The sequence below is a fragment of the Hemitrygon akajei genome, chromosome 19 (assembly GCF_048418815.1).
Source record: "Hemitrygon akajei chromosome 19, sHemAka1.3, whole genome shotgun sequence".
NCBI classification, from domain to species: domain Eukaryota; kingdom Metazoa; phylum Chordata; class Chondrichthyes; order Myliobatiformes; family Dasyatidae; genus Hemitrygon; species Hemitrygon akajei.
Window position 1 is genome coordinate 65,826,034 of NC_133142.1, and position 13,175 is coordinate 65,839,208.

The window sequence follows — 13,175 nt, forward strand, 5'->3', positions numbered from 1 at the left end:
TCTGAACTAGTGTGGACAACTTCACTCACCATTCACTGAACTGATTCCACAATCTATGGACTCACTTTCCAGGACTCATGTTCCCTGTATTTATCTAGTTATTTATTTACATTGATTCTATTGTAATTTTTGCCCTACTGTGAATACCTGCAAGAAAATGAATCTCATAGTACAGTAGTATAATTGTGACATATGTGTATGTACTTAGATAATAAATTTACTTTGAACTTTTAAATTTATATTCTTGTGTTTGTTGTTGCAAACTTTTCATGATATTTTTAGGCAGGACTGCTCGAAAGCTATAAAGGTGAGAATTTCATTTCAGCAAGGGAAGGGTAAATAGTGAGCTGATTGTGGTGTGGTGTTACAGTTGACAATGCAAGTTACATCTGGGAATGGGAAAGCCATTCTGTGCCCTGATCTGGGGTGGGGATGGCACCAGTCCAATAATGTGATAGCAAAGTTCTTTGGCATGGAGAACCTTGAGTACAATAGTGTTGTTACACACCCTTCATAGAAGGTGTATGGTGCATTGGCCTTCATCAATCGTGGGATTGAGTTTAGGAGCCAAGAGGTAATGTTGCATCTATATAGGACCCTGGTTAGACCCCACTTGGAGTACTGTGCTCAGTTCTGGTTGCCTCACTACAAGAATGATGTGGAAACCATAGAAAGGGTGCAGAGGAGATTTACAAGGATGTTGCCTGGATTGGGGAGCATACCTTATGAGAATAGGTTGAGTGAACTTGGCCTTTTCTCCTTGGAGCGACAGAGAATGAGAGGTGACCTAATAGAGGTGTATAATTTGATGAGAGGCATTGATCGTGTGGATAGTCGGAGGCTTTTTCCCATGTCTGAAATGGCTAGCATGAGAGGGCACAGTTTTGAGGTGCTTAGAAGTAGGTACAGAGGAGGTGTCAGGGGTAAGTTTTTTTTACGCAGTGAGTGGTGAGTTTGTGGAATGGGCTGCTGGCGGATGTGATGGAGGCGGTTTTGATAAGTTCTTTTAAGAGACTTCTGGAGCTTAGAAAAATAGAGGGTATGGGTAACCCTAATTTCTAAGGCAAAGACATGTTCGGCACAGCTTTGTGGGCCGAAGGGCCTGTATTGTGCTGTAGGTTTTCTATGTTTCTATGTTTTCTATCTACCTGTACATTAAATACTTCTACATTAATATGAATTTCTCCAATTAATAGAACTGAAGGTGTGTTATTCCTGCAGCCCAAGGCTCTGAAAGAGGGGGCTGTGAATACAGTAAGAGAAGAAAAGATTAATTTTATTTGTCACTTGTGCATTGAAATGTACAGTGTTGTTTTGCGTCAATGATCAGGATGTACTACGCGCAACCCACTAATGTTGTTCCACTTCCAGTGCCAACATAGTATGCCCAAAACTCACTAATTCTAACCTGTATGGGTAGTTTTGGATGTGACAGTTTACCAGAGCACCTGGAGGAAACCCATATTGTCATGGGGAGAACATACAAACTCTTCACAGACACTGGTGGGAATTGAACCCCCTGTCAGTGATCACTGACACTGTAAAGCAACAATGCTAACTGCTATGCTACCGTGTACCCACTTTATAGTGGGTTGTGTTTGTCACCATCCAAGATTCTATGGGCATCAGAACAGGTCCCACAGACTGAAATGAAGCAAATGTAGCCATTTACAGAAGAGGCGAGGCAGAGAAACTGGGAATCCAAGATTGATTATCCCGACATAAGGAATAGAAGTGCTGCAATCTATTAAGAGAATTGTGGAAGGTGCTTAGGGAAAATAGATGAGGACTGCAGGCTTCATATAAGTTGTCATAAAATACAAGAGGAAAGATCAAAATGAACCTTTGTAAACCACTGGTTGGCCACAGCTGGAGTGTTGCATCCAGTTTTGTAGGCCACTTTAGATAAGATATGAAGGCCTTAAAGACACAGAAGAGAATTCCTAGAATGATTCCAGGGATGAGTGACTTGGATTAAAATTGTGAAGGGTATAAACAGATCTAGTCATAAGAGTTATAGAGTCATAGAAAAATACAGTACAGAAACAGGCCCATCGGCCCATCTAGTCTGTGCCAAACCATTTAAACTGCCAAGTCCCATTGACCTGCACCTTGACCATAGCCGTCCATACCCCTACCATCAAAGCACCTTTCCAAACTTCTCTTAAATGTTGAAATTGAGCTTGCTTGCACCACTTGCGCCGGCAGCTCACACCACACTCTTTCAACCCTCGGAGAGAAGTTTCCCCTCAAGTTCCCGTTAAAGTTTTCACCTTTCATCCTTAACCCATAACCTCTAATTGCAGTCCCACCCAACCTCAGTAGAAAAATCCTGCTTGCATTTACCCTATCTATACACCTCATAATTTTGTATACTTCTATCAACTCTGCTTTTAATCTTCTCCGTTCCGAGGAATAAAGTCTAACTGATTCAATCTTTCCTTATAACTTGGGTCCTCCAGTCCCAGCAACTTCCTTGTAAATTTTCTCAGTACCCTTTCAACTTTATTTACATCTTTCCTGTAAGTAGGTAAGCAAAACTGCACACAATACTCCAAATTAAGTTTGACCAACATATTTTACAAGTCTAACATAACACCCCATCTCCTGAACTTAATACTTTGATTTATGAAGGCCAAAGTGGCAAAAACTTTCTTTACAACCCTGTTTACCTGTGACGCCACTTTCAATGAATTATGGACCTGTAATGCCAGATCCCTTTGTTTTACCACGCTCCCACGTGCTCTACCATTCACTGTGTAAGACCTACGCTGGCTAGTCTGTCAAGTGCAACACCTCTCACTTTTCTGTATTAAATTCCAGCTGCCATTTTCTGGCCCATTTCTTCAGCTGGTCCAAATCTTGCTGAAAGCTATGGTCTTTCTCACTGTCCACTACACCCCCAGTCTTGATGTGATCTGCATATTTGCTGATCAAGTTAACTACATTATCATCCAGATCATTAGTAAGATACAAACAGCTACGGATTCAGCACTGATCCCTGTGGCACTCCGCTAGTCACAGGCCTCCAGTCAGAGGGGCAACCATCTACAGCCACTCTCTGGCTTCTCCCACAAAGCCAATGTCTAATCCAATTTACTACCTTGATCCAATTTAATGCTGAGCGACTGAACCTTCTTGACCAATCCCCCATGGGGGACCTTGTCAAATGTCTTCCTAAAGTCCATATAGACAACATCCACTGCCTTGCCTTCATCAACCTTCCTGGTAACTTTCTCAAAAAACTTTATAAGATTGGTAGGACATGGCCTAGCACACACAAAGCCATGCTGAGTATCCCTAATCTGCCCATGTCTATCCAAATATTTATGTATCCCATTCCTTAGAAAACCTTTCATAACTTCCCCACTACTATGTCAGGTACAGCAGTCTATAACTTCCTGGTTTATTTTTAGAGCCTCTTTTGACAGTGGAATAACATTACCTCTGGTACCTTACCTGTTGCTCAGGATTATTTAATTTGCCTCTGCCTCTGCAACTTCTGCACTTACCTCCCACAAGGTCTGAGGGAACACCTTGTCATGCCCAGGGCATTTATCCAACCTAATTTGCCTCAAGACAGCAAACATCTCCTCCTCTGTAATCTGTACAAGGTCCATGACCTTGCTGCTGCTTTGCATCTCTTCTATAGACTGTGTCCGTCTCCTGAGTAAGTACAGATGCAAAAAAAAATCCATTTAAGATCTCCCCCATTTCTTTTAGTGCCACATGTAGATTGCCATTCTGATCTTCCAGAGGACCAGTTTTGTCCCTTGCAATCCTTTTGCTCTTAACACATCTATAGAAGCCCTTGGGATTCTCCTACACCTTGTCTGCTAGGGCAACCTCATGCCTTCTTTTAGTCTTCCTGATTCCTTTCTTAAGTGTTTTCTTGTATTTCTTATACTCTGTAAGTACCTCAGTTGTTCTTACCTGCTTGTACACCTCTTTCTTTTTAAACCAGGGATCAATATCACTTGAAAACCAATGTTCCCTAAGCCCATTATCTTTACCTTTTATTCTGACAGGCACATACAAGCTTTGTACTCTCAAAATTTCACTTTTGGAGGCCTCTCACTTACCACGTACACCTTTGCCTGTAAACAGCCTACCCCAATCCATACTTGCAAGATCCTTTCTGTTACCATCAAAATTGGCCTTTCTCCAATTCAGAATTTCAGCCAACAGACCATATCTTTATTTTTCCATATTTACTTTGAAACTAATGGCATTGTAATCACTAAGTGTAAAGTGTTCCATGACACAAACTTCTGTCACCTGCCTTGTTTCATTCCCTGATAGCTTTAGCTATAAGTGGAGAGATACTGACAGAAAGGTCAAAGGTAAAAGGACTTGAAATAAAAGTAATTAGAAAAAGGACCAAGAGTGACAGGAGAGACGTTTCAGACTATAAGACATAGGAGCAGAATTAGGCCATTTGGACCGTTGAGTCTGCTCCACCATTCAATCATGGCTGTTGGTTATTTTTCTCCTCCTCAATCCCATTCCCCGACCTTCTTCCTGTAACCTTTGATACCATGTCCAATCAAGAACCTAACAAGCTCTGCCTTAAGTACCCCCAACGACCTGGCCACCACAGCTGCCTGTGGTAACAAATTCACCACCCTCTGGAGAAAGAAATTTCTCCACATCTCTGTTTAAATGGATGCCCCTCTATCCTGGAGGCTCTGCCCTCTTGTCCCAGACTCCCCTACCATGGAAAACATCCTTTCCACATCTACTCGTGTCTAGGCCTTTTAACATTCAAAAGGTTTCATTGAGATCCCCCTCATCCTTCTAAATTCCAGTGACTAAAGACCCAGAGCCATCTAAAGTTCCTCGTGTGATAATCCTTTCATTCCCAAAATCATTCTTGTGAACTTACTCCAAACGCTCTCTGAATCCTCTCCAATGCCAGCACATCTTTTCTTAGATGAGGAGCCCAAAACTGTTCACAGTACTCAAGGTGAGGCCTCACCAGTGCCTTATAAAGCCTCAGCATCACATCCTTGCTCTTGTATCCAAGACCTCTTGAAATTAATGCTAACATGGCTTTTGCCTTCCTAACCACAAACTCAGCCTGCAAGTTAACCTTTAGGGTGTTCTGCACAAGGACTCTGAAATCGCTTTGCATCTCAGGAGTTTGGGTGTTCTCGCTCCACATTTAGAAAATAGACTGCACATTCATTTCTACTACTGAAGTGCATGATCATGCATTTTCCAAAATTGTCTTTCATTTGTCACTTTCTTGTCCATTCTTCTCCTAATCTGTCCAAATTCTTCTGCAGCCTACCTGTTTCCTCAACACTACCTACCCCTCCACCAATTTTGTATCATCTGCAAACTAGGCAACAAAGCCATCTATTCGAACATGTAAATCATTGATATATGACATAAGAAGAAGTGGTCCCAACACTGACCCCTGCGGCACACCACTAGTCACTGGAAGCCAACCATAAAAGGATCCATTTATTCCCATTTTCTGCCTCCTACCAATTATCCAAGGCTCTAACCATGCCAGTAACTTTCCTGCAATACCATGGGCTCTTAACTTGGTGACAGCCTCATGTGTGGCATCTTGTCAAAGGCCTTCTGAAAGTTCAAATGTACGACATCCACTGTATCTCCTTTATCTATCCTACTGTAATCTCCTCAAAGAATTCCAACATGTTAGTCAGGCAAGATTTTCCCTTAAGGAAACCATATGTTTTTTTCAGCTTTTTGAGCACCTTCTCCCTTGCAATAGTAACTGAACTCACTGCTCTTCCTTCACACACTACAGCATTTGGCACACTACTAGTGTCTTCCACATCTAATTCATCTGTCATCTCCTTGTCTCCCGTTATTATTTCTCTGGCCTCATTTTCTAGGGGTCCTATATCCACTCTCATCTCTCTTTTATTTGTTACATACTTGAAAAAGCTTTTACTAACCACTTTGGTATTGTTTGCTAGCTTGCTTTCATATTTTATCTTTTTTCTTCTAATAGTTCTTTTAGTTGCTCTCTGTAGGTTTTTGAACACTTCCCAGCCCTCTATCTTCCCATTAATTTTAGCTTTGTTGTATGCCCTCTCTTTTGTTTTTGCATTAGCTTTGACTTCCCATGTCAGCTATAGTTGTACTACTTTGCTGTTTGAGTACTTTTTCATTTTTGGAAAACATCTATCCTGCACCTTCCTCATTTTCCCCAGAAACTCACACCATTGCTGCTCTGCTGTCATCCCTGCCAGCAGCTCCTTCCAATTTACTTTGACCGTCTCCTCTCTCATACCACTGTAATTTCCTGTATTCCACTGAAATACTGCTACGTCAGACTTTAATTTCTCCCTATCAGATTTCAAGTTGAACTCAATCATGTTGTGATCACTGGCTCCTATGGGCTCTTTTACCTCTAATCACCTCTAGTTCATTATGTAGCACCCAGTCCAGTGTAGCTGATCTCCTAGTAAGCGCAACAACAAACTGCTCTGAAAAGCCCTCTGGTAGGCATTCAACAAACTCACTCTCTTGAGATCCATTACCAACCTGATTTTCCCAATCGACCTGCATGTTAAAATTTCCCTTGACTACCATAACATTGCCCTTTTGACACGTCTTTTCTATTTCCTGTTGTTATTTGTGGTCCACATCCCAACTACTATTGGGAGGCCTGTATATAACTGCCATCAATGTCCTTTTACCCTTGAAGTTTCTTAACTCGACTCACAATGGTTCAACATCTTCTGATCCTATGTCACATCTTTCTACTGATTTGATGCCATTCTTTACCAGCAGAGCCACCACCCCTTCTGCCTACCTTCCTATCCCTCTGATACAATGTGTAACCTTGGACATTCAGCTCCCAACTGCAATCATCCTTCAGCCATGATTCAGTGATGGCCACAACATCGTACCCGACAATCTGTAATAGTGCAACGAGATCATTCACCTTATTTCTTACACTCCGCACTTTGAAATATAGGTGTGCTGCATTTGCTACACTTTTTGATTTTTCTTCCCTAATGCAGTGATACTCACCTGCTGCCTTTTATCTTGTCATCTGCCTGTCCCTCCTGACAGTCTGACTGCATGCTATCTTTGCTTTTTTACCTAAAAATCCTATCCTGAGTCCCTTGACTCCATTTCCCACTCCCCTGCCAAATTTATTTAAACCCTACCCAACAGCCCTAACAAACCTGCCTACGAGAATATTGTTCTCTCTTGGGTACAGGTGCAACCTGTCCCTTTTGAACAGGTCATATCTTCCCCAGAAGAGATCTCAATGATCCAAGAACCTGAAGCCCTGCCCCCTGCACCAGCTTCTCAGCCACGCATTTATCCTGTTTCTACCCTCACTAGCACCTGGCACTGGTAGCAATCTGGAAATTACTATCCTGGAGGTCCTGCTTCTCAGCTTTCTGCCTAGCTCTCTAAATTCTCTCTTCAGGACCTCATTGCTTTTCCTTCCTATTATATTGGTACCAATATGTACCAAAACCTCTGGCTGCTCTCCTACCCTCTCCAAAATGCTGTGTACACGTTCCAAGATGACCCTGACCCTGGCACCTTGAACGCAATATACCATCCGGGTGTTCCATTCACATCCACAGAATCTCCTCACAAACAGGAGAAAATCTTCAGATGCTGGAATTCCGAGCAACACACGCAAAATGCTGGAGGAACTCAGCAGGTCAGGCAGCATCTATGGAAAAATGTAGTTGATCTTTCGGCCTGAAACATCGACTGTACTTTTTTTCATAGATGCTGCCTGACCTGCTGAGTTCCTTCAGCATTTTGTGTCTGTTACTCTGGATTTCCAGCATCTGCAGAATCTCTTGTGTTTATTCTTGTTGCTATGATACCGAGGGCAGTTTCTTAATATGTACTGGCATGGCAATCATGTTGATCGATTAATTCATCTGGTGAAGCTTCATTTCACTGTGGGAAATACAGTGGATTCTGCTTAATTGATACACATTGGGACCAGTACATTTTGGCCCAATTAAGCACCTGCCTCAAATAGCTGAAGTTTCTTGGAAATAGTTAAAGGTTAAAAATACAATCTGGAATTTGGAAGAATGTGGGAGGAAATTATTGAAATCTACCAAATGTTGAAAGGACTGGATAGGGTGGATGTTCTCTTCTGCCTGCCCCTAGAATGACACAGTCGTGTAGCTGTTGCAGATCAGGGCATTCTGGAGTTGTGAGTTTAACCCCAGTCCCATCAATAAGGAGTTTGTACACTCTCCTCGTGAGCCATGTGGATTTTCTCTGGGTGCTCCAGTTTCTTCCAAAGACGTACCAGCTAGTAGGTTAATTGATCATTCGATTTTGTCCTGTGATTAGGCTAGGGTTTCTGGGCAGTGTGGCTTGTTGGGCTGGAAGGGCCTGTTCTGTGCATTATATCTGAATAAATAAATAAACAGAATGTAGGAAATAGTACTAGAACAGTGATGGAAAATATAGGATCTATATCTGCCCATTTCCTCCACAGTCAGATGTTTATCTAAAAACCTCTTAAACCCAACTATGGTGTCTTCTTCCACCATAACACCTGGTATCCATTCCAGACACACACACCCTTGTATGAAAAGAAAACTGCCTGCACGTCTCTTTTAACCCTATCTCCATCGCTGATGTACATTACAATTAGCTGAGACCAAAGCATAGTCTTTTACAGTACCTTGTCTGCCTATTTATTCCATCTGCCTGTGTCAGTGGATTTTCAGTTCATTCTTGTATAGTAATCTCAACTTACTGTATTTTAACTATATAGGGAGACCTTATCAAAGACTTCCTGAAAATTAAAGTGCACCGCATCCATTGCTTTCCATTATCTACCCCACCAACTACATCCTCTTGTAGATTCGTCACACAATTCACTTCCTATGGCGGTGACCCTCTGTTGGTTATGGTCGACCATCGATTTTGCTACCTAGCTGTCATACACAAGCTGGTATGCAAGCCAGCTCAGTATAACATGGAGCACAAGCTATTACCCATGCAGCAGGCTCCCCCTCTCCACTCAGCTGATGAATCCAAAGGAATGGCAAAGACCAGTCAGCATAGAACTCAATGTAGGACTGCTTTAGGGAATCCAGCTCCAGATTTTTCCTTGGGATTTACTCATGAAGCCTTTCCCATGAGCGGTTGTAGCCACAAGGCAGCGGAAGGTTTGCTGAACTCTGTTATTCTTTGAATGTTCTATTATCTCAATTTTTCGCTTAGCCTCTAGCATTTTCCCCACAGCTAATGTTAAATTGATTGGTGCTAATTTCCTGTGAGCTTTCTTCCATCTCTCCCAACACTCAGGAAGGTGGTACAGAAGCCTTAGGCCAAATACTACCCAGTTCAGGAATAGTTCTTACCCTATAGCCATCAGGCTCCTGAACTAGCAAGATTAACTTGACTCACCTCAACACTGAATTGATTTCACAGCCTGCAGACTTACTTTCAAGGATTCTACAATTCATAAGACTGAAGAGAGCTGGTCTCACAGTACTCACAGCCTTCTAGTATTGTGTAGTAGAGAGCATTCTAACATGCTACATCACTGTGTTGTGCCGAAACTTGCACTGTGGCAAACAAGAAGGCTTTACAACGGGTAAAACTGTCCAGTGTATTAGTGGCAACAACCTCATTGTCATGAAGGACATACGTATACAGAATACAAAAAGGTGCTGGGAAAAGTTTAGCAACATCATGAAGGATCATACTCGTGGACTGTTTGTTTCACTCCCAACAGGGAGGAAGCTACATAGTATCCATGGCAGGACCACCAGACTCAAAAACAGTGCTTACCCCAAGCAGTAAGGCTGATCAACACCTCTACCCACTAACCCACCCCACCACACATTTCCTGAATAGCATGGATTAGTACAGAATACAATCAATGTATGTAAGCTATGTTACGAGTTTATATTTACTGTGTTCCTTGTTTTTTTTGTGTGTGTGTTGAATCTGATCTAGAGTAACAGTGATCTCATTCTCCTTTACACTTGTGTACTGAAAATGATATTAAACAAATGTGACACTCTGCTTCGGTCAACTGTTTAAGTCTGGGGAAGACTCCCTCCAGCCCCGCCAAACGTGGGAGATTGAAATGCAAGCCCCCCCCCCAAATCCCACTGTTTGTGTGGATGCTGCTTGATTTGTTACCCTGTTACAAATCAGTACCACTAAATAACAGACAGTACATGGTATACAATTAAAAGATTTAGCTTTATAATTCTTCATTTGACTAAAGGGTTAGTAAAGAATAAGCAAAAAAAGGAAAGGGTCCATTTCAATCAAAAAGTCTAAAGTTGGAGATTACGGTTTCCCCTTCAGTCTCCCCGGACATCATCGAATCCCAGCCCCACTTCAGGGCAACTCCTCTGACCTCCTCTCTATTGTCCCCAGGCCCAACCTTAGTGTCCCTCACCAGAGAAACCTCCCCTGAATCCATTCATCCCCACTGGATGGCACATTTCTCCTATCTCTTATCTTCAACAGTAACCCAAACAAGCAGCTTACACGGAGGACGGGAAAGCATAACAGAGAAACTATGAACCATGTGAACCAGGACATTACACTCCCTCCCCACAAAAATACTCATGACCCCATAACTTTGAAATAATTTGTCATCCCATTATTAATAACTCTGCTTTCAAAAGAATTTTGTGAAGTCAGAACCTCCAGTCCATTTGTAATCTCACTAGGGGGATAACCGTAGCACTCTGTTCCCCCGGTGCTACATAGGCCAGATGATCTGGGGGAGTCTCCTGATTCTTTGAGACATCCTTACCCCATCATGTACTTCTGCAGGTTCCAACACTCCGTGGGATACTGTTGGTCTGCCCGGCAAGTCTCCCCTGGTCTATCACTCGTGCCCTCCTGCTGTTGCTCTTTCAGTCACTCTGCATCACTGCAGAATCCTCTTAGTAGGTGTAGGCTACACCTAGTAATGAACCAGGACAATACACAAACTTAAATCTTTACGTATTTATTTTTGTATTTGCACAATCTGTACATTGGCTGTTTGTTTGGCAGTCTTTGTTTATGCATTGTTTTTCATAAATTCTGTTGTGTTTCATTGGAAAAACGAATTTCATGAATCCCATATATGGTGACATATATGTACTTTGACTTTGAATTTCGAGTTGATAAATGCGTGTGCTAATTAGGCTGCATTTAGATGTTTGAAAGCTAATCTTTAAAATCATGTTTCAATTGGCAATGATCTGTGCATCCTCACTGGGATCAGGAGTAGTACCAGATGATAGGAGGGTGGCAAGTGTTATTCCCTTGTTCAAGAAAGGGAATTGGGAAACTCTGGATATTACAGGCCAATGTGTCTTACTTTAGTGGTGGGTAAATTATTAGAGAAGATTTTTAGCAACAGGGTTTATAAGCACTTTTAGAAGCATAGTCTGATCAGGGATAGTCAGCATTATTTTGTGAGGAGCAGGTCATGCCTTATGAGCCTGATTGAATTCAAGGATGGGATAAAGATGAAGGTAAGGTAGTGATATGGTGTAAATGGAGCAACACACCCAAAATGCTGGAGGAACTCAGCAGGTAATGCATCCACCCCCCCCCCCCCCCTTACTATTTCACAGCCCTTTGTCCCTCTCTCCTGTTATCTCCTTGCCCATCGCCTCCCTCTGGTGTTCCTTCCCTAGCTTTCTTTCCTCCATGGCCTTCTGTCTCTTTCACCAATCAACTTCCTAACTCTTTGCTTCATCCCTCCCCCTCCCAGTTTCACCTATCACCTGGTGCTTCTCTCTCCCCTACCCCCACCTTTCAAATCCACTCCTCAGCCTTTTTCTGCAGGCCCTCTGAAGGGTTTTGGCCCAAAACATCGACTGTGCTTTTACCCATAGATGTTGCCTGGCCTGCTGAGTTCCTCCAGCATTTTGAGTGTGTTGCTCAGATTTCCTGCATCTGCAGATATTCTCTTGTTTTGTGGTGTATATGGATCTTAGTTTGATAAGGTACTCCATGATAGCTTCATTCAGAAAGTCAGGAGGCATGGGACCTAGGGCTGTGTGGATTCAGAATTGATTTGCCCATTATTATATTATATAGTATTATATATTCCATAGTAGATATTATAGAATGAGCATTATTCTGCCTCTAGGTTGGTGACCTGTTGTATACTGCAGGGATCTGTTCTTGGACCTCTGTTCATTGTGACTTTTATAATTCCTTGTCAAGGAAGTAGAAGGGTGAGTTAGTAAATTTGCAGATGACACGAGGTTGGCAGAGTTGTGGATAAATGGTGGAGATGAAATACTGGCTGTTTATCACTGACTACAAAATTTGGATTAATGATAGCTCATGCACGCGGCTGAGTTGTGATTCTGACGTCATTGTTCTGATACCATTCTAAAAATCTGCTCCAATCTCTGTTTAAAGTTTTTGGTCTGCAAGAAACATTTCCTCGTTGGTAGAGTGGCCAGAAAATTGGCCAACATCAGGGTTTTACTCTTCTTGCGGTAAATGTATAGTATAGGAATGAATCACTTTTTATGAATTTGACCTAGCCTGCTCTAAAAGTTTAACGGTTGACTAGAGCAAGAGGAGGTGGGGACTTTCACTGGGGATTTCCAGATATTAGCCTAATGCATACCTTAAAGCCCAGCAGTGCAATGTTTTGCTCACAGGCTGTCAACAGGATATCGTTGAAACTGTATTGCTGCTAACGTGGAAGTTTTGACCACAGAGCTAACCTGCATTAGAGTCCTGTGAGTGTGCACATGAGGTTTGCTGTAGTCACTATATCAATGATCTGGGTGTGGAACAGATGCCAGGGGATGGAAAAATCTGATTCACATCACTTTTAAAGCAAGAGCCTTCTCCACTTGAGGCTTTCAAGTTTTCCAGTAGAAAATAGGTTGAAACTGGTTTATTTTAGAGGACTATCTTTAACAGTACAAAACCTTTCAATAATCTAAATGCCACCTAATGTTTTCTATTTTGTTTTTCTGCTCATCTGGTACTAGTTTTAAGCTGCTGGTATTTCATGGAATATACAGTACAAGCCATACAGCCTGGCTGGTCTGTACTTGCTACTGTGTTCAATGTGAGCTTCTTCCTACCCAAAATAAATGAACAGATCAAAGAGAAATGGAGATAGTGTTTTAGATCTATGATCATATGTCAGTCATCCTGCTGTCACATTCACCCTAACCCCAGTTTTCTAATCCTTCCTG

General features: G+C 42.2%; 1 protein-coding gene and 1 long non-coding RNA gene across 3 annotated transcripts in view; one reads left to right on the forward strand and one right to left on the reverse strand.

Moving 5' to 3' along the window:
- Positions 1-13,175, reverse strand: part of LOC140742129 (uncharacterized) — a 501,191-nt gene that overhangs the window by 291,956 nt on the left and 196,060 nt on the right. The window lies entirely within an intron of this gene.
- LOC140742006 (ETS domain-containing protein Elk-1-like) overlaps positions 1-13,175 on the forward strand; it is a 188,160-nt gene that overhangs the window by 55,313 nt on the left and 119,672 nt on the right. The window lies entirely within an intron of this gene.